The 23,095-nt window shown below is 36.7% G+C and overlaps 1 protein-coding gene across 1 annotated transcript in view; it reads right to left on the bottom strand.

Moving 5' to 3' along the window:
• Positions 1-23,095, bottom strand: part of SKAP1 (src kinase associated phosphoprotein 1) — a 298,502-nt gene that overhangs the window by 114,274 nt on the left and 161,133 nt on the right. The gene's annotated exons all lie outside the window — the stretch shown is intronic.

Here is a 23,095-nt window from a genome sequence, read left to right as displayed (position 1 = left end):
GGAAAGTTGCTTAACCTCTCTGTTCTTCAATTTCCTCATCTATAAAATGTACAATAATAGGCCGGGTGTGGTGGCTCACACCTGTAACCCCAACATTTTGGGAGGCCAAGGTGGGTGGATCACTGGAGGTCAGGAGTTCGAGACCAGCCTGGCCAACAGGGTGAAACCCTGTCTCCACTAAAAATATAAAAATTAGCCAGCATAGTGGTGCATGCCTGTAATCCCAGCTTCTCAAGAGGCTGAGGCAGGAGAATCGCTTGAACCCAGGAGGCAGAGGTTGCAGGGACCCAAGATTGTGCCACTGCACTCTAGTCTGGGTGACAGAGCTAGACCCCGTCTCAAAACAACAACAACAATAACAACAACAAAAAACAACAAACAAATGAACAAAAATGTACAATAATAGTGCCTTTCTCATTGGGTTGCTATAAATTAAAATACATAAATCACAACAGAACCTGGCACATTGTAGGGGCTCTGTACATTTTAACACACATGTAAAATGGAAGACTTAGGTAATTTCATTATCTGTACTGTATCTAAAGCAAAGGATATTGGTTATATTCTTAAAAATCTTTAATTAAGCTGAATATTAGACTTCATACTGGCATTCAAAGGTTTCCACAAATTAGGCTGGTTTACCTTTACTGTCTTCTCTCATCATCCTCCTACAATTAAGTAACCCTTGTTAGAATGGACTATTTGGTGTTTCCTGAACACATTCTACATTTCCCCACACCTACACCTTTGTGGATATAGTCCCATTGCTCTGGAGTTCACCATTTTCACTTCTATCTTCCCCTATCTCTACCTGTTAAAATCATAGCATAGCAGAGGTTCTCTCATTCAAACCATAAAGCTTTATTTTATTTTTATAGTCATCCTTCAAAGCCTGATTCAAATACGGTTCTTCATGGCGTTCTAGAGCTGGAAGAGCTTTAGAGACTAAATGATCTAATTTCTCCTTTTACTAAGGCATGCAGAGATTAAGTGATTCGCCCAAAGACACTAAGCTACAGCTTGGACCACATTTCAGGTCTCCTAACAGTTCAGAGATCTCTGAGAGTTAATCACCCAATCCTCCTGGTCTTTTTCATCCCTCTAATCTAAACTGACTGGTCTCCTTAGAGTTGCTATGTACTACAGTACTTATCACATGGCCTCTTGAATTACAGTTATTTGGGTGCATAACTTATCTCCCATGTCATCTCTCATGTGCCTTTGACACCTCTGTCTATCCCTGGAATGCTCAGAACAGTCTTAACCAGAAGGTATTTAGTAAATATTTGTTGAATTAACGTATGAATGAGTATTAGAAAGAAGGAAAGTAAACAACCTTTCCCATCCCGCTAACTCATACCTCTCACAGTCTCAAAAGTTCTCTCTAATCCAACTATCTGAATTGAACCATCAATTCCAGTGCACAATAAATATCTCCGCATCTGCAGAAAAGTGTCACTATACATAATACATATACACAAATTCACTTACTTTACAAAAGTCTCTGTGTACTCACTGTGTGCATTTTACTTCAAAGTATGCACACAATTTACCAAAGAAGTAGGAGACCAAACCCTGCCTTCCTATTAGTCACATTCTATTGGGAATAATTGCATACAGCACAACTAGACATCTATTGACTGAGCACCATGAAAGCATGGACATGATAATGAAGGCAAATAGCTAGAAAAAGTGATTCAGGGAGGCTAAATAAGTAGTAGTTACAGAGGAAGCTGCCGATACTATGTAGCGTATCTTATGCTGTCTCTTTTTGGGGCTCCAATTTGCCAGCTAAGCCCAATACAATTTGTTTCCTTCTATCCAATACCTCTGATTTCTTTTCCTCTATCATTCATTTTCTTTACTCAATGATTTAAAAGTAACTGTCTTTTCCTACCTCACAAAGGTTTTGGTTGCTGACCAAAGTTTGACTAAATATCATTTCATGTATACTTTTCCAGTTGGAGATAGTAAGTAACAATACATACACTACTGTTAATTTTTCAAAGTGTTTATATATATATTTTTTCATCCTTTTTCCCCCAACAAACTCAGCAGGGAGGTGTCAAGTGCAAACCGCATACTATTGATGCATACTAGATGCATAACAGCTACACTTTAATTTTGCAACACTGTTCTACTTCTTTCCTGGAATCTCTCTTCATGAATTTCCTGAAAAGACGAAAGCAGAAGAAAGGCATATCTCTATTACAATGACCTGCTTATTTTTTTTTTTATCACACTAATCACAATCTGTAATTATTTTATTTATTGGTTTAATTCTTTACTGTCAGTCTCCCCAGTAGAATGTAAAACTCCTTAAATTTACTCTCCTTGATTGTAAGGCTCATCTACCTTATTCTTTCACTGTAGGCACTCAACAAGAAATTTCTGAATTGATGAACGAATGATCAACAACACTATTTCTATTAAGGCAAATAGGTGATGATAAAAGAGGCCAATGAACAGACCTCATAGTGTAGAACTGATTAGCTATATTTTTACCCTTTTATTCTTCCAAGGATGGCCTGCACAGGCACAGGTAGTCTTCTTAGTTTTTACTTTTGCCAATTCTTCACCAAATAATTATTATTTTCTTTGTATAGGGTACTGTATGAAAAACTATAGGGGAGGCTCGGCGCAGGTGGCTCATGCTTGTAATCCTAGCACTTTGGGAAGCCGAACTCCTGTGATCAGGAGTTCGAGACCAGTCTGGCCAACATGGTGAAACTCCATTTCTACTAAAAATACAAAAAATAGCTGGGTGTGGTGGCACGTGCCTGTAATCCCAGCTACTCGTGAGGGTGAGGCAGGAGAATCACTTGAACCCAGGAGGTGGAGGTTGCAGTGAGCAGTGACTGCGCCACTGCACTCCAGCCTGGAAGACAGGGCAAGACTCTGTCTCAAAAAAGAAAACAGAAACAAACAAAGAAACAAACAGTAGGGAATAAGAAATTTAAGACATAATCCTTACCCCCAAGGAGCCTATGTGATTATGGCAATACCACAGTAACATAAGACAGCAAATGACAAATGCAAAAAAAAAGTTATGCAGTCAACATGTGTTAACAATCAACAAAGCGAGAAACTGCCTTAGATTAGTATGATCAGGGAGGGCTGCCTGGCAGTGGTGGTAGTATTTGAGTTGAAGATAAGTTTAATTTCTGTCAATGAACAGGGTTTAATAGAGGGCCTTTAAACAAAATCATATTACGCCTTAACATACCCCAAGTTTAGATAAGAACATTTAATCAAATAATATAAACACTTTGAGATCCTCTAATAGACAATAGCTTGTCAATGCAAAATAGTTCTATTAGACTATTCGGGTGGCCTCCAAAGCAAGTTTTTAATGGCTTTATGTATGTTTAATCACACTCAGTTGGTCTAGCTTACTCTGCTTTAGTCCCATTAGAATTTAAAAGGTCAAGTTTCAAAAACCTAAAAAAGTGATTTAGAATAGAAATACCAGCTTAACCTTAACCACAGCTAAACTAACATTATAATAGTATTGAAAATAGTACCTTATGGCCGGGAGCAGTGGCTCACGCCTGTAATCCCAACACTTTGGGAGGCCGAGGTGGGCGGATCACGAGGTCAGGACATCCAGACCATCCTGGCCAGCACGGTGAAACCCCATCTCTACTAAAAAAAATACAAAAAATTAGCCAGGCGTGGTAGCGAGCGCCTGTAGTCCCAGCTACTCGGGAGGCTGAGGCAGGAGAATGGCATGAATCCAGGAGGCGGAGCTTGCAGCGAGCTGAGATCGCGCCACTGTACTCCAGCCTGGGTGACAGAGCGAGACTCTGTCTCAAAAAATAAAATAAAATAAAATAAAATAAAATAAAATAAAATAGTATCTTATAGAAAATACGTGGACAAAAGAAGAATATTAAAACTTTACAATTCTTGGCTGGGCACAGTGCCTCACACCTGTAATCTCAGCACTTTGGGAGGCTGAGGCGGGCAGATGGCTTGAGCCTAGGAGTTTGAGACCAGCCTGGGCAACATGACGAAACCCTGTCTGTACCAAAAATACAAAAAATTAGCTGGGCGTGGTGGCATGTGACTGTAGTCCCAGCTACTCAGGAGGCTGCAGCTGCGATAGGAGAATCATCTGAGCCCTGGAAGTCGAGGCTGCTATGAACCATGATCATGCCACTGCACTCCAGGCTAAGCAACAGAGCAAGACCTTGTCTTAAAAAAAAGAAGAAGAACCCAAAAGTGCCCCCCAAGACCACTTTACAATTCTTTCCTAAGGTTATATTTTAAAAATAGAATTTTAGTAAAATTTAAAATTACAATTTGAATTTTACTAAAAATTATGACTCACTGATAACTTTTAATGCATATTGCCTATCTGGGAGGGCACAGAGGCCTTATAAGTGAGTGAGAAAGGTGTAGACCTAACAGCACAGATAGGGAGCGATCTCTTGAAAATGACAGATCTGTTACAGCTCAGAAGGATAAGAGAGGAGTTTAGGAGCGTTTGCTAAAGCTTGCTGGTTGGAACTGTTGCTTTCTGCCTGAAGCATCCTATCCAGTCTCTTACCCTCACTCATGCTGCCATTAAAATATCTCCTGCCTTTTCTCGCATACGCATTGCTCAATTTCTTCCCCTAATATTTACATCTCGTTTCATTTACTGCAATTTCATAATGTTTTATATTAAAATGATTCCAAACTGTTATAATCTATGAGATCTATGTTATAATCTGTGAGATTATAACAGTTTGCAGTCATTTTAATATAAAACATTATGAAATTGCAGTAAATGAAAAAAATATATATTTTTTTGCTGCCATAGACAGGATTTTTTTTTTTTTTTGAGATGGAGTTTTGTTTTGTCGCCCAGGCTGGAGTGCAGTGGCACCATCTCAGTTCACTGCAACCTCCGCCTCCTGGGTTCAAGCAATTCTCCTGTCTCAGCCTCCCCGAATAGCTGGGATTTCAGGCGCGTGCCACCGTGCCCAGCTAATTTTTGTATTTTTAGTAGAGATGGGGTTTCACCACATTGGCTAGGCTGGTCTCAAACTCCTGACCTGGTGATCTGCCCGTCTCGGCCTCCCAAAGTGCTGGGATTACAGGCATCAGCCACCACGCCTGGCCCATAGATAGTTTTTTTAAGCTGCCTCTTTCATAAATCGAAAGGTCAGAAATTAGTCTAAATATGTGATCTTCTCCTTTTTCTAAAAAAACAGTGTTTTGGCATTATTTAAAGTAATAATTCTTTATTTTTATAATAATCTCTGTTATATAACTCCATTTCTCAGGAATTATAGCTCCATTTCTGGTATTTCCACACCTGCAGATATATAGAGGATTAAAAAGTGGATTAAGAAACGTCACCATAAAGGAAGCAAAGTCCTGAGGGAGACAGTCAGGGAGACAAGTAACTTAGTAAAAATGGAAGGTGCCAAATGATAATAAAACCAAAATGGGAAATCATGAAAATAAAATAACTATGCATTAAAAATATATTTGGACCAGCTCCTCTGAGCTCGTGTTTTGTAATATTAACTATTTAAACCTGCTTAAAATGAGAGCTTTGAGTTCTCAAAATCCTTTAATTCAGTTAAACATCCGCTACCCTGAAAGGACTCCACAGCATCCCATAAAACATTATTTATCTGTGTGCGTTAACTGCACGATACTGTAATTTCCAGAATAAATGCTGGGTGTAAATTGTTGTTTATGTTGGATCCTGACTGTCTTTACGAGAAACAAAGTGAAAACGGAATCTTCAGAGCTTTATTTCTTCCGTTAAAGTCTATTCTGCAGCAGGAAACATGCCTAGTGGAGTTTCTTAATGAACACTTATAAAGACTGTTGGTTAAAACCAAGTATATAGAATCACCTCCAAATGTACACCCTGTTTTATTCTACATTCTTTTCATTTAAATCAAGTTAAATTAAAGTGAAAGTAGCACCATTCACATTGTTATAGTTAAGGGTCTATCAGTATTTTTATGCAAAACCTTGTTGTCATACGTTTATAACTTGAAAGGGACAAGAAAATATTTTTTAAAAAGAACTTTAATACAGAGAAACTTGGCCTGGAAATGAATTGCTGTATTCATTTATCTTTAATGACTTTTTAAGGTCCATCTTGGGGCAAAAGATATAGATATCCTAGTGATTTAAAACATTTGGTTGGGATTTTCTTTGTTTTCCACCATAATAATTTTCAAAGGCATTTCAGCTACAAAATTGATTAAAACATGAAATTCTCTATGTGGGTGAATTTTCTAAAGGACATTAAAGATTAGAAATTTCATGTATCACCTCCTGACCTGCTGCCACACACTCAAAACACACAACAAAAATAATTACCTTTTCTTACAAATGAAAAATCAGGCATGGAGAAGTTACAAAAGTTTCAAAGTCAAATACGCATAGAACTATGTAAAATTTCAAAATTATCTTTTAAATTCTTTCTCTGGACACTTGGTAATTATTTCTTCCCAAACACCATTACTAAATTCTAAACAAGAATAGGTAGTCTTTCGATGCACGTATTAAGTATTCATTTAACACTTATTCTGGAAAAAAATAACTGCACAGATTTTAAGGCTAAGAATTTACTGTGCCTGTGCAGCAGCTGCTCTCACCTGATAAAATTGTGATGATTCTTTCTGAGCGATTATGACTTATCAGGTCAGTGACCAACAAACTATAAAATAGATTCTAACAGCCCCCAAAGGGTTGGTATAGACTCTTGAGTAAATAATATATGTAAGCGAGAATGGGGGGTGGGTGGAGAGAAAGAGAGAGAGAGAAAGAGAGAAACACAAGGAGAGAGAGAGAAAAAAATAGAGAAGGGCACACATATGAGTGTTATAGGACAGGAAGACAGAGTCCTTGATTTTAATCCCAGTTTTCTCACTCAGTAGCACTTCTTGAGACCAAAAGTCAGATAAAGAGATAGTACCGTTTTTAGAAAGAGAGAGGTCCCATAGCAGCTCTATAGAATTTTCTGGTATATGTTATTTTGTGCTGGATTTCATGTAAGCCATGAACTTGTTACTTTGCCTATACTTTACACACATATCTGAGAAGGCAACCAGTGACTTCTGGGAAAATCTACCAATCCTTAAAATGAATTCTAGAGAAGGAATATGAGATAGTACATTCCATTTTAGTGTCTTGTTCTACTTAGGACCTTAATAAATATAATTGCTGTTCACATAAGTTTACGCTGGATTTAAAGGGATTCAAGGAAACCTTAATAAAGGAATTCAGACAGTGTGATAAAAATGGCCAAAGCTGTAAGCCAGTGTGTGTGTGTGCGCACATGTGTGTACAGATCCAGCTGCTTACAACCACAACCAATATGAGGGAGGAACTTTGATCTATATACTGTACTTAAGTCAAGTTTTCCTAATTGCATCAGCTTCCCTGGAGGTTTCTGCTGCTTTATTGCTGGAGTAGATGCTATAGAACTTCTCTCGGGTTTAATGGCGTAGTAAGAGTTGTATTTGCTTTTCAGATTTTGAAAACTGGATACAAACGGTTGTCTAGGTTTTAAGACTACAGATTGAGTGACATCATTCATCCCAGCAGGAACATGTCACTGTGGTCCTCTGGTCACTCTTCACTTAAAGAACTGCAACATGAAGTAAGCATGATAGGTTTCAGGTTGTGAGTCATCCTAGCTCTTACTAAAGGGGGGCTCTCAATCTTTCTCTGGAGATTTGCAAGGTGGGAGTATAAAGAGAGGCTTAAGGCTGAGGCAAGGATGAAATGGTTTCTACAAGTCCCCTCTAAGAGTCCAGGGGGACACTTAGAAGTCTGTCCCTTAAAACTTTGGATTCTTTTTTTCTGAGTCAGAACTTGGGTCTTCAAATTGTGGCAAAGCCTAGAATGAAGAAGCAAGGGGAAGGAGGGAGAAGTAAAGATAAATGTAAGAACAGAGATGGTTTTCCAGAGATGAGCATGGGATATTTGCCAAACAATCCACACTACTCTTGACTCAAGACAGTTCTAGCAGTTTTATGAGCAATGGCTTAATTTCTCTCTAAAATTACACAAGTGGCATTTCTTGGTGTGATTTTATAGAGATATTACGGTTGTTGTTTTTCCCAAGGGAATCCAAATTAGGTATGGGTTAGGATGGCTACAGGATACTTCTCTTAGGCATAGGTGCCGGACTCATCTCTCCCCACTGAACCTGAACCCTGATGTGTTCTATAATGAGACCTCTTCTTCTATACGACTGTGGAAGAGACCAGAGCCAATGCCACCTCATACCTTCCTTATCTCTCTCTGAGAGATCAAGAGATGCTCTGGCTGCCACCAAGGGGAGGCAAAGGACCAGAGTTCAGATAAACTTTTGATAAAGTGCCATAGCAAACCCCTCATCAGAAGGCAGGAAAGGTCACACAGTAAAAAAATAATAATAAGAAGAAAATATAACTGCTTTCTTATGAGGAAAATATTATGAGTTCTTCCCCTTTTTCAGCTTTTATGGAAGGAGATTCTGCCAGTTCCTTCAGAAAAAAATAAGAAAAAGTAGTTTTAAAATGAGATTATGCACCTTCAGGGTGCCATTAGGAAGTTTTACTGTACTGAGATGACATGAAAGCTCTGGAATTAATATCCCTGAGATGCTTCAAACCTGCAATAGCAATTATTGTACTACGTGTCCCTGGATAAATAATAGGGCCATTCAACTAATTAGCTTCAATGATTTCAGCTCCCTGTAAATTCTCTCTCACTTGGCTATAAAAATAACACTAGGAAAACTTTTGGTAAGAGAAACTTCCTTCAAGAGATGTTTTCTTTTCCTTTTTTCCCCCTTCAGTTCATAATGTGCAATGTGTAAAGTAACTTTCATTTCTAATCACAAAGCTAGAATGGAATATACGAAATTTGCACATTATTAATTGCCATTTACTGCTACCGAACATATTGATTTAAATCTCTAAATCTTGCCTTCCACATATGACATAAACATTTTGAGAAATTTAAACTAGTTTCTTGATACACAGTATAAGCAATCATGTCTGCATGGGCAATAAAGTATAAATCCCAAGTGCACATATACATAGAGGTATTGTTACAGAGAAATGAAAGAATTACTTGAGTCCACACTACAATATATTATAGCCATGTTATTTTAGAGAATTTTGACAACACATTAGCTTTTTAATGGTGTTCATGGAACATTAATTCATTCTGTCATATTTACTGAATGCCTACTAGATGCAAGATGTAAAGTTGCTTCTGTATGTTGTCTTGGAAGAAAAGTAGATCTATTTAACTTAAACATGGTATTATTCCTGCTTAAAGTGACAAGGATTCTCCTATACTTTTGCCACCTAGAAATACCATAAAATTCTGCAAATTCAAAGCAATAAGGATGTAAACTTCAATAATACAAGCAAATACAATTCTAACATCATCAGCAATGGTCTGAAAATCTATGATATGATCCCAAGAGCACTTGAATGTTCTTATAGCTTGGGGTTTTGTTTTGTTTTTCTTTTTTCCTTTGTGTAAGCTGTTGAGATTTCTTCTTTCCCTTTCATGGAAACTTCTCTACACATTGAAATGAATCAGAAGCTCCTCCCCTGGATGGGCTAGTACTCCTCCTTCAAATGCTGAACGTCATCACAGGAGAGACAGAGGGACCTAGTGAGAGGCAGATGGTGATAAGCTCACCCTTGGTGAAGAAAGGAAGAGGAAAAGAGTCTGAAACCTCTTATTGGGCTTATCTTGTTTTTAATTAACAGAATATAATTAAAATTCAAGCCAGACAAAATGACTGGATCTTAAATCAGAATTATGTCTAAGAGTGGAGACTGCAGTCGTCTGTTTGCACTCATTAGAGGTGACCTCCACAACTTTCTGGGTCTCCCATTTTGCACTGCTACTTATAGGCAAGTTCTTTTTTTATTTCTTAGCCACATAAAAAAGGATTTTTTTCGTTTCTGCACCAATACTAACTAAATATATATATCTGTGTATATATATACACACACACACACATATATATATAGTTGTACTGCACATTAGGATAAAGAATACGGTATAACAGGATACAATATAATAGATTTTTAAAAATCATGACCTTCCTCTGTAATTATTACATTCAAAATGATTCCCCTAAAATTGTTAATCATGTAGTCTGGCAGAGAAACTAACTTTCCAGTAAAAAAATTGAATGTTAAAGTTTTCCCTAACTTAAACAAAATGTGGCTAGAGATTATAGTTTTTGTTTTACAATCATCCCACAATATTCAAACCTTCTAGTCTCACCACCTCAAAATCTACACCTAAGAGCTACCTAGGAGGTTTGTAATATCAACCCCCATAATTTTTCCTTACAAGAGATCTGCAGCCTCAGCTTATGAAAAATGCAGTCTGTTCACCCTAGGAGAATATAAGTCATAACGTTTGTTTTGGAAATCTATTTTACCCAATATTTCTCAATGAAATAAATTGTATAAATGAAATAAAACTGACACTGCAATATTTACTAAATCACTACCGTCTGCTCTCTGCTTAACACTCTGGCTATCATTGGTTTCTCCTTCTTGTTCAGTTTAGCAGCCAAAAGAGTAAAGGAAAAAGGTTTCTGCAAAGATGCATTTTTAAATCAATATAAACAAGGTTATAAAATAGCCACACTTAGCATGGTTTCCTCCTTCTTTGTCATCCCCATGCATTTGTCACTTTCTCACTGGCTTCTCTTTTTAATAATGTGCATTCTTCAGTTTACCAAAATGTATGTGTGTGTGAGGAGTTCACACATAGAACTAGGGCAAAAAGGTCCAGAGTGTAGTATAACAGAGAAAAATTCAAGTAAATCAATCCCATGTAAAATTTATTAATGGTCTGATATTACATACAGACTAAATGATGAAAAAAATTGTTAATTATAATTGACATTCTTATTTGAAAATAACTATTAATAAAAATGAAATATTTAAAGGTGAAAGTGGTTAGCCAAAAGATACTTTTTAATATCAAGTCTACAAATAAAAGGAAACAAAAATATTTTCAGGGCCCTGAGGAGCAAATGTTCCTTTTAGTCTGTGGCATCACAGAGTCACACTCTTGTATTGACAATGAAGGAGACTAGACTCCACCAGCCTCCTAGTCCTAGTTTTCAGGATAGCTGTAAGGCAGTGTACAAAGCTTCATGCAGAGAAATTCTCTTGTATTCTATGGAGAATTTGATTCATGAAGGATCAGGCTGATCTGCTTATCAGTGCTGAGAAAGTCTTGCAAAGGACATGGCCTATGAAAGGAGAGAAGGAAGGTAAAAATAGGACAGGAGGCTCTGAGGGATCCTTTGGCAATTGAAGGTAAGGAAGGAAGAAGCTAAGTTATAAATAAAAAATATTTCTAGAAATGGTATGTGGATGATGCATTATTAATGATTGTGAAATACATCTCAATATGGAGGGGAGAGTGACCACATCTTAAGATGGAATAGAGCCAATATCACAAGTCACTTGGTCCAAACACTGCTGATGCTCTTGTGATTTTAGAAGGATGCAAAATACCCCCGAAAGTCAAAGAGGTTTTAAGTGTTCATAAGTCTACTTGATTAAGCACAAGGATGATACTAAAGAACTAATATGCAATAAAGAGATGAAAAAACACACAATGTTATTTTGATAATCTCAAATGTTTAAGTCTCACAACTGTATGAGAGCCTAGCTTACTGTCATTTAAAAATATTTTTATTGTATTTTAAAACATTGATCTTAACTTTTAAAAACAAGTCTCATTACCTACTGAGTCTAGAAAGTACTGACTGTAGCTCGAGGTTATGAAACTGAAAGATTCCTGACTTACTGTTCTCCATTTTAACCGCTAGATGTACTTTCTGTTAACACATTCTGGGGCTAAAAAATATTTGCCTTTTTCATATTTACCTGGATTCCCAAATATGTTATCAAAACAGTAGTTAGCCACTTTACTACAAATACAAATCTTACATGTGGAGCTATGTATGAAGGTATTATAATTATAGCAGTAACGCAAATATGGTAAAGAGAACCAAGACAAGTGACAGATGGTCACAGACTTAAGACTTATAACTTAAAAATGCAGCTTCACTTTGAAGGATGTATTGTGGCACATCCATGGACATTCAGAAAATTTGTTGGAAACTTACAAAGAAGGAAGACGGGTAGTAGGTTAATGTACTCTTTTCTTTTTCTTTCTTTTTTTGTTATCTAGATGGGAGATTTAGTCCTGGTGCCTGAATTTGAGGGTCTCTCACACTGCTCATCTCAACAATCAATTTTTACTGCTGTAGAAGATAATAGTGGTAATAACACTATAGAAAAAACTACCATGACCTATAACTATAAGTTATTACAGTCTTAAAAAAAATAACTGTAGTGTATGGAGCTTCTTCATTTCCTGAAGTAGAAGAGAAGCTGATAGTTGGAGCCTCTGAAGCTGTTCATATATCTCCTGAATGCATGCAAGAGGTTGATTTGCTCACAAAGGAAGAGCAGCTTTGAGAATGGGCCACATGGATGAGAAAAGCAACCCAACATTTGAAATCTGCTGAGGACAGTCACCTTCTGGCTCACCTGTCTTCTTGTACTGAGTTTCAGCAAAAAGCTCACATCATGACACACTAGTGCTTTATCAACCTACAACAAAAAAAGTCAGAATTCTAGGCTAGTTAAAGTGATGCTCTTATGTAGCAAATTGTCAGTATTCCCAACAGGACAGTACTCTGATGGTGCTTTTGATACTGAAATTTCAAAGATCTCTGTTCACCTGAATGACAACCAAAAATTAAGTCTCCCACAAAGCTCAAAATGTTCTTCTATTGCATTTAACAGAGAAGATGCAAAATATAAAACTTTATTTCATCCTGGTGTGCAGATTTCCATATGCTTAACAAGAACTCACCTGGTTTCCATATTATGTGAAAAGATTGTCCTTATAAGACAAATTATATTCTAGTCACTTTCAAATGAAGTGGATTCACCAAGCACACAGTTTATCTCAGGATCTGGAAGCCTTCCTTAAAGCATGACTGTGCAACAAAAGAGTTTTAATGCCACTCCACTCTGTAATGCACTGCATACTAACAAGATTTATATACATTACTGGTGCCGTTAAGGAACTTAAATGACTTGCAGTTTCTCTAGATGAGATTTTAAAAAATCTTAAAAAGGGTGTGTAGCATACAAATGAAATCAGATTACATTAGAAGTTGTTTAAAAGTACAAACATAATACTGCTTGTGTACCAGCTATGGAACACACAGCAAAGATTTGTTTCACTTCAGACAAGCATTCTACAGTCACTGAACATAAACAACCATAAAGTTACAGCTGCTTTTAAAATGTCACTTAGGGACAAACTGTATAGACAGGAAATTAGATAGTGCTGAATGGTTCTGGAGAAGGATAAGGCCTGTACTCTGAACTCCTAGCTCTGCATTCATGAGAAAGAATAAAATATTTCTCATCATTCATCATGTTTTCATATGTAGGTACCTATACCTACAATGTGATCCAAATAATTTATTAGATTCAGAATGATTAATACTTTCCAAACTATACTTAAAATTGAGTCTAGTTATATTGTATGAAAACTGAGAAAAATGAAGTAGATGATGTTTGGGTAACAATTAAAATTTTAGGCAGATGCTTGAATGCCCATAATTTTTTAAAATCAGGGACTCTACAGTACATGCTGCAAAAATGACTCAAGCTAGGATTTCCAGTTAAATATGCTAAGACAGGGCAATATACTTTTAGTAGGCTGAATAAAACATAGAATAACCTATATTTTAAAAGTACATAACGATGTCAAGTCTTTAAGCTTTCAAGCAGAGGATTTGCAATAAAATAAAATCATTAGGCAAAGAGTGGTCACTGTTATGATGAGAAGAAAAAAAACTCAAAATTCTCATATCTATTATTATATTAGAATAGTTCACTTTCTTCTCTACATAATAACATTGCTTATTAAAGAGCCATTTATGCATACCTTATTATTATTTATGAAGTTACAAATACACACAGTGTCTGATAACTCATCTCTCTGTATTAAATAGGAACATACATTGTTTTATAAAATGTCTGCCTTTTACATAATGTGCTAGGTAACAGCTTTCCATAGCATAATCATGAATGCATTATATAATGTGCTTTATAAGAAGTTATTAAGGATTATGACTATAGCAATGTAATTCTAATATAAATATGAATAAAGCATTTAGGAATGATATTTTCACTTAGACTGTTACCTATATAATTTGCAGCAATACAATTATCATAGGAGAAGACATACCACATTTACAGAAAAAGCTGTTTCTACGAATGTTAGTAAAAATTCTATAACGTAGGTGTTTTTCTAGCAATTTCATAAAACCCATGCCTTTATAAACATGAGAAGAATCCACAATGCCACCTACAGTATTCTTGACAGTAATCTTGCCTTGGCAGGAAAAAAGATTAGCTTTATTTGCAAAGCCAGGTGCGTGTAAATTTCCAAACTGCAAGTAGGTGGCAGTGGAGACATTTCTGGATGGCTCTTCTCAGTTGGAAATGTAAAAGGAGGAAGAAGCCTCCTTAAAAACAAGTTAGAAACATACTAAAATAAATAATTTCCTGAAATGTAACCTTCCAGATCACCATTAAGAGCTAATAAATTATTTGTCTTTAGGGACCAAAATCCCACCAATCTCTTAATGAAGACATCCATGGCACGAAAAGTGAGCAGCACAGATGACAAAATTAGAAAAAAATGAAAAGAGAGAAGGGTTGGACAATTGTTTCCCACAAATCTAAAAGAAGTAATTAGGAATTTGATGTGGACAAGAAACTCCGAGGCTAGCAGCATGAAATACATAAATTTAAAACTAGTAACTTAGCATTTTAAGAAGCCATTAAGAAATCTCCTGTTTGAATATGAATTTAAGAGTAAGGCAGATGAGTTCATTAGGATCTGGTCTTTAATGAAGAATATCAATTGAGTCCATCAAAAAATTGTGTACAAGAGGCTATTAAACAATGTAGACATATTTAAAGCATGCTCAACTCTAAACAAACACTAGAAACATTAGGATAAAACCACCTAAATTGTCTTTCAAGGTTAATGAGTTGGCAGTTAGAGTCATTCCATTCTCAAGTTTACCTGCAAAGATAAGCAGGGTCATTAAGTTGTATTATCAGTTCAATCTAATTGATTTGACTTGTGGACATCATATTAGAAACTGGAAAATGCCCAAGAATAAACACTGGAGGAGTGTGTGTATCAATATAGATGGGAAGAAACAGGTAAATGTATTGTAAGAGGGAAAAAAGGGAAGTTAGTGATGTTACTTATATCAGAATCACCATGTGAAAAGAAATGAAGGTAAACGTCCAGATCAAAGCTTTTTCACACCATGGCTATCTCGAATCAGCTTTTCTCCTTTCCTTAATTGGTTAACCACACACACACACAGTTTAACAACAAAGGCAACCAAGTAGTCAAGGGATGCAAGAAACCTGGTGAAAACAAATGCCACATTCTTAGTACTACTGTTCCCCTGCCTGGAACATTCTTCATCTTTTAAGATTCACCTCAAAAATCCAGATACTCTAAAATGCTGTTCAGAATCCCTGATGTGAAATTAATCACTCCCTCTCCTGCAGTATTTTTTAAAAACTTCTATTATAGCAATTATCACATTTTAGAATTAGAATTATTATAGCTGTGTTTGGGTCTGAATGACCCCCAAGTCTGCAAGTCCTAGGAGGGCAGGGGTCAGTCCTTGACAATTTTTGGAAAATTTCTGGTGCCATGCTCTCCAAGGAGAGGATGCCTCATGTGTGTTTATCTGAATTAGTTGAAAGGATGACTTAAAACCATCTCTTAAAATACGCCATGTTTCAATGTTGTGGACAGTAAAGAATCTATGCTTTGGTGAACAACAGAAGAGTGACATGCCTGTGGCTCACTCTGAATAGAGCCTTATAAAGCCTTAAAAAGAAATGTGGTACCAACCTTTACCTTCTCCCTATATACCCAGTAATCCTTGGAAGCTACAGGGTTAGTTTGGTTGCTAGGAGTAACGCTTGAGAATTATTAGTGAACTGGCATCCTGGAAGCAGTAGGGGGCGTTTTACGCTGAGGATGCTATTGGAGGATGTGCTCACAGACTGTGTGATGGGCGGTCACCTAGTCATTGTCCTGGTGACCTATTAAATGTAAGCAGCAGGAGGCATAAGTCAGGCCTGGTAGCAGTGATCAGAGTCATGGGGGAACAAACTGTAAAAATTCCAAAAGCAAGGGCCATACTGAACCCAGAATTCTCAAATTAAGGAAGAAATTTCTTAGGCTAATTAATAGAGTTTGTTACTTAGGTTTCCCTCATCAAAAGGGATATGGTGTCATTGTTTTCTACCCTTTCTGTTCCTTGCCCCTTTATGGCATTACAGGCTCCTTTTGTTTTATGGTAGGGGAAAAAAACCATACACACAATGAAAGAATATTGAAAGAGTACTGTAAAAGCTCCCCTGAGAGAGAAAAATCTCTGAAAGTCATTCTTCCTCTTGGAAAGGTGTTGGATCAATTTCATTCTTCTCCAGATAACACATAAAACTCAGCAGCAGGCTATGTAAGTACAACAAAGTTTCAGTGAAGGTTTCTTTCTTGCTGCCAAGGGTCTGCAACTTCGAATTGCCTGAAATACTGGACATATTGAGACGTGAATGCTGCAAACATCTAAAAATATTAGTAGTGTGGCTGCCTACAAAGAAGATGGTGGGCCTACCTGAGGCTGCAGAGCCTCTTACATTGGAGGGTCGGAGAGAATCATCCACCTGCAGGAGGCCCCCAGTCACGAGGTTAGAAGACCATATTTAAGAATAAGGAATCACTGTCCAAGTTCTAACTCAAACCAGTACATTTTAAGAGTCTCACTAGACAGCAAAGAGATAATAAAAATGACTCACCAAAAGGCGTATATTAAAATTGAACTGGGATGCATTTTTAAGAAAGCCAGAAAACTCTAAGAGCATAGCTTCAGTATAAGAACAACACACGTTTTTTTGGGGGGGAAGTTTAATAAACTGCAGTTTTGGATTACCTTAATCCATATCCTTAATCCACAAAATTCTGTCATTCACTGCTTTGGACAATGTGACATTATATTTTATTGTAAAGTATTATAGTATATTTCTGTTTGATGAGTAAAAACTTGAACAATTAAAAGAAACAATGTATATTGTAATCTCATTGCATGAAGATTTGATTTTCCTATTCTGTTGTACATTTTAAATTTCTTATCCTGTTAAAAAGCCCATAAAACAGATTTTGTGAACATACGTTTTAGGAGACTATGCCAAAGTAAGGAGTGGTAAATGCCTCAATCACAGACATAATCTTTAGAAGTCAACATTTAATTATTCAGCCTGTGGATTTTCCATGCTTTCCTGTACCTCCTCCTTGGTATTTCATTGCACACACACACACTTCTTTTAGAAAGCAGGCAAACAGAAGAAGTAGAAGAGATGAAATTCAGACTTGAAGATGTGGATATCTGTAACATTACTTTGAAATGTCAGCAACGAAAAAGAAGCTAAAAGATAATAAAAATTGTTATAATTTACGAATAGCTTTCATTTCAAAACAATATTTCATATGCAATTTTTTCAAAGTCTGTTTAAAAGTTTTTGCAAATTAGTTGTGGTTAGGATGTTTCAAACTAACACAGTAAATAGATTTTCACCTAAAAATTTTACCTACTTAAAAACATTTAAATTTTACTTAATACTGACTTTTAGGTTAATTCTTCAGTAAACAAAGTGAGAGCTTGTCATTAACTACCAGCAGGTGGTGGTATTCACAAATAGGGTACAAGAAATACTGAAAGGGCTATGAATATAACCAATATGTGGTTCAGATTTATGGATTATGGATTTTAAAACATTTTTAATGGAGTTGTCAGCACACTGAAACTACTTCCATTCCCATCTGTTCCATGTAAATGTGGAAACTTGGAAGTCACCTTAGAATATGTGCCTGTAGAAAGTTTTGCATTAAGAACATTGGGTCTCTTTATAAAAGCAGACAAATATTTTCTATTTTTAAATATTTAAATTTTCTGTATAACAATAAGCTTCAAACATGCACAAGTATCCAGACTCTTCCAATATTTTGGGGCCTCTAGGTTTAGAATCTGATCTATCTTCTATTCAGGGCAGACATGTATCAAGAGGGAACACTGACTGTATACTTTAGCCAAGCTAACCTGAGCAAATGCTGAATGGTAGGCACTGTGCACACAGTTGCTAGGGAGAAAATATGTCCGTTCTTGTCTCCAAAAATAAAACTCCCAGGTTTCAGAGGATACAGAAGCAACAAGAGGCAGTGAACTCCAGTCATCGAGTCAACAGCTTCAGGGGCTTTAGGAACAGGCTGAAATTATTTGGTTTTGACCGCCAGATGACCTCTATTGCTGCCCAGTCTGATGGACAGTCAGACCATTAGTTCTTTTAACACACATTCTTTTCCTGAAACACAGACACCACTCTGCGTTTGCACAGAGCAAGAAAGGAGAGCAAACGAGAGTGTCTGAAAGGGAGAGACAGAGACGCACACTTGAAGAGAAACTTCTAAATCAACCGCAACCCTTCTACTGGTCTAGGGCCTAGGGTTAGAGGAATTCAATCCAAGCAAAGAGACATCAGATCATTTTTTTTTAAATCTAACTTAAAAATCTGACTTTAGACTACAATTAGGCAAGATTGTATCTAATAAATGTCCAAAACAAAAACGTGGAAATGCTTAAAATTGATTTTTTTGGTATTTTCTAAAGCATTTGATATCTAGCTTAAAAATCAGCAACATTACTTAATATACACACATACATACACACACACACACACACACACACACACAGATCAGAAATAAAGAGGTCTTACTATGTTCCACCTAATATTAGTTCAGGCTTACTGCAAAATTGTTTTCCACTGTATACTACCCAGTTCTTTGAAATCCATTTAATGAATTTAATTCCCAGGCCACATAATTGTGGTATATGAGATTCAATGTACATTTTATTTGTTTATTTGGTATGCATGTGTTTTGATGTGTGAATGAAAAGTAACTTTGGTCTTCTTATTCTTATAAAACAAATCAGGAGCTAAGCTTTGCTTTCAGACAACCTACTAATCCAAGGCAAAACTGAAAAGCACGAAGATTGTACTCCAAAGAGACCCATAAAGATACTGAACTTTGCCAGGAAAAGGGGAGGGAAAAGGGAGTAGAAAAGGAAGTTTAGGTAGAGGATAAAATTTTCTATAGATGATGAATCATTCTATCTTTAAATAAAGCAATATTTAAACTTACATTTAATCAAATCAACAACACACACACACACACACACACACACACACACACACACACACACATGCCCTCCATCTCCATTTTCTTGTGGCTGTGGCTGACAGAACTGTGCTTGTCCCCAGCCTCTTCTGATTTTCCTCTTGGGATAAGTGATGAGCTATGCGGCAGTCAACGAGGAAACATCTGTTTGACTTTCCGAAGCTGGCATGGGGAGCTGAAGTCTGAATCACAAATGCCACTTTCACAAACAGGTCTCCCACAGGAACCTTGCTAAAAACATGACTCTACTGGGGTGAGCCACAGCTCTGGTGAGTGATGGGGAAGGCTGCTCTCCTTTCCAGCTATTTGAAACAATACACACTTTTTATAGGATTTGTCTGTGGTGGGATTTAATGAATTCCAATCTGTTAACAGACATACCTGAATCCAGTTTTAATTTGGAAAGTTAGTTCATACTAAAGCTCCAAAGACTCTAAATCTGGGAATTTTTAACTAGTAAGAAAGCTACGGCTGGGCGCGGTGGCTCACTCCTGTAATCCCAGCACTTTGGGAGGCTGAGGGAGGCGGATCACGAGGTCAGGAGCTCAAGGCCAGCCTGGCCAACATGGTGAAACCCCGTTTCTACTAAAAATACAAAAAAATTAACCAGGTGTGGTGGCAGGTGCCTGTAATCCCAGCTACTTGGGAGGCTGAGGCAGAATTGCTTGAACCTGGGAGGCGGAGGTTGCAGTGAGCCAAGACCGTGCCACTGCACTCCAGCCTGGGCCTGTCTCAAAAAAAAAAAAAAAAAAAGAAAGCAAGCAAGCTATGACACTGTGGTGTGTGGTTACTGTGTATTCAGAAGACACACAAAACCTCAAATTAGTTTTTAAGCATATTGACATGGTACTTAAAAATCAGCACATAGTTTTCACATTTTATTTTATTCTAGTATTGTCATCAACAACGTGAATAACTCAGAACACCACTCTGGCTAGAGGTGTGTCTAACACACCTGAACTGTAACCTTTCACTTTTTACCCCCATGAAACCAGGGAGAAAACATCTTTGGGAGCTGCATCTGCCCAAAGCCAAACTCCTGTGGTAGGTGGAACAGGGAGCTGGCCATGCTCCAAATGCCTCCCCTGTTAGAATCTTCACATCTGCATGTCTTTTTAGGTTGTTCAAGTTTTCAGTTAAACTCATTTTTTAAAACCTCTTTTCTTTAGTTTAGTGATTTTTCTCTTTATGAAAAATGACTACTTGCTGTTTGATTCCTCTCTTGGGATATTTACTCATTCTCTCCTGAACAGGGCTCTCATTTCCTTGTCAGCACTTGGTTTGGCTGACATCATTGTATGATTATTAACCTGTGAGTGAGCTGGAAATATTTTAGAGACAATCTAAACACACACCCACACCTACCCACACCCACGCATACACCAGCCTAGTCTATTCAACTGAAGTATTTGGCAAAAATAATAGATTTTATAAGCTATATCAAATAGGTCTTCATGTAAATTGTTAGGCTGCTGCAAACATCATGCTGCATATTTCTACTTCAAAGGCAGACAGCATTTGTGTCAGAAAGGAGTTCCTTTATTATTTAAAGATAGTTTCCACCTATCAGAACAGATGGATAGTTGTTGCCTGTAAAATACGAATTATACTATACCTAGCAATAAATACGCTATTGAAACTGTTAGTTCAAGAAATCAAGTCTGTGGCTGGAAAGCAACTTAATTTAGAAATTCTGTTTTCCTTTTCTTTTTCTCTTTCTTGAAGTTTAAAAATGATATTTCTATTTTACAATTACTAGAGAGAATTCTTGGGTGAATAAAGTGGAAATGTCCAAATGTACACGAATTATCTTTCTTTCTGTGACTAGACTAACACTCAACACAAAATGCTTTCACTACTTCAAGGAAAGCCCTCATAGAACATAGCAGATGGCAGAATTAGCACATAGAATATCATTTTATCATGAAAAAAATGTGATGCCAAGCAAAGAATTATTTTCCTCAAATTTGTTTTCCACACTTTCCCTATACTCAGGGCTCTGAATGTTCCTACAGCATTTAGGATCTTCTGATAAATTTCCAACTTCTGAATTATGAACACTAGTAATCCTTTTTTAGCTTTAAGTGAAATTAAGACACGAAGTAGATATGTAAGTTATTAGGCCTTAGAGAAAAAAACCACAAAATTAGATACTTCTCAACATACATTATTTAACTTAAACAATACCTCAATTTTACTTCATTCTCACAATGAAAAAATAATGTTGAACAAAAGGAACAGTAGTTGGAGAATTCTTCCAAAATCAATTTTAATTAAACACACACACACACACACTTTAATGTTGAATATGCCTGTTTAATCAATGATTTTGGCTCTAAGGTGATACAATCAGCATTTATACTTCAAATTACCACTTGGTACTAATAGATGCTCTATACACAAGTCCTTAAGGTCAACACCCAAATTATTGCCCTACATTAATCATTAATAACTTAGAATATGATAATTTTCTAAACCCATATTTTTCTAAAGAGCAAAAACACTTGTTTAGTTTAATTTGCTACTATTAAAATGATTTGTGATTAATTTAATATCAATTAATTTAATACTAGATTGCTTACAAAATTATTTACTATATTTCTGTTCTTTTCACCATTTGCTCTTAAGTACTGAGCCATGGGAGATGTTTAGGAACTCCGTTAGGAAGGGTAATTACAGAATCAAAGGTGGGGAGGACCTGACAAAATAGGTATCAACAGATAAAGGGAGGGAAGGGAGAGATGGAAAGGCACACCATTTCTCATGTGATTATGCACAGGTTGTTTATAGGTACCTTTACATTATTACCTCATGTTTGTATTATTATGTCCATTTTACAGATGAGAAAAGCTAAAATCAGAGAACTTAAATGACTTCTCTGAGATCATACAGGTAGTTAATGTAACAATCCAGTGTAGGGTTTGGAATGCTTTACAAAATGAATCTCATCAAATCCTTGAAAGACAGACATTACTCTCTAGAGTTTCCAAAAAAAAAAAACAAAAAACAAAAAAAAACTTGAAGAGGCCTCAATGCAATATAATAAGCCAATTATAAAAATGAGACGAAGATGCAAAGGATATCAGTCCTGGACAACCAAACAATCAGTAGCTAACCCTCCGAATACTGACCTGAAATAATAACATGACAAAAGACTACTTAAAACAAACACCCAAACCTGTATTACATTTTTGTGCTTACTAGTCAAAAGTCCTAAATGCCAGTTTTCTAAAACTTGAGTACAGACACTCCTGACTTACAAACCCCTGAGTTACCACCTATAATGTGTATTCATTGCTGTCACATCTGACACAGAGCCGCTGCGGAAAATACTTGGAAGACTGAAAAGGATGTGTTGGTACGAAGCGGAGAGATTCAAGTTAATTTTTTTTGTTTGTTTTTATTGTTTTTTTTTTTTTTGAGATAGTCTTACTCTGTTGCCCAGGCTGGAGTGCAGTGGCACGATCTCGGCTCACTGCAACCTCTGCCTCCCGGGTTAAAGTGATTCGCCTACCTCAGCCTCCAGAGTAGTTGGGATTACAGGCAGGCGCCACCATGCCCAGCTAATTTTTATATTTTTAGTAGAGAGGGGGTCTTACCATGTTGGCCAGGCTGGTCTTGAACTCCTGATCTCAAATGATCTAACCACCTTGGCCTCCCAAAGTGCTGGAATTACAGGTGTGAGCCACTGCGCCCGGCCTCAAGTGAATTTTTTTTTTTTTTTTTTTTTTTT

Source organism: Mandrillus leucophaeus, unplaced genomic scaffold (genome assembly GCF_000951045.1).
Source record: "Mandrillus leucophaeus isolate KB7577 unplaced genomic scaffold, Mleu.le_1.0 Scaffold59, whole genome shotgun sequence".
Lineage (NCBI taxonomy): Eukaryota > Metazoa > Chordata > Mammalia > Primates > Cercopithecidae > Mandrillus > Mandrillus leucophaeus.
This window is presented reverse-complemented; position numbering and strand designations above follow the sequence as displayed.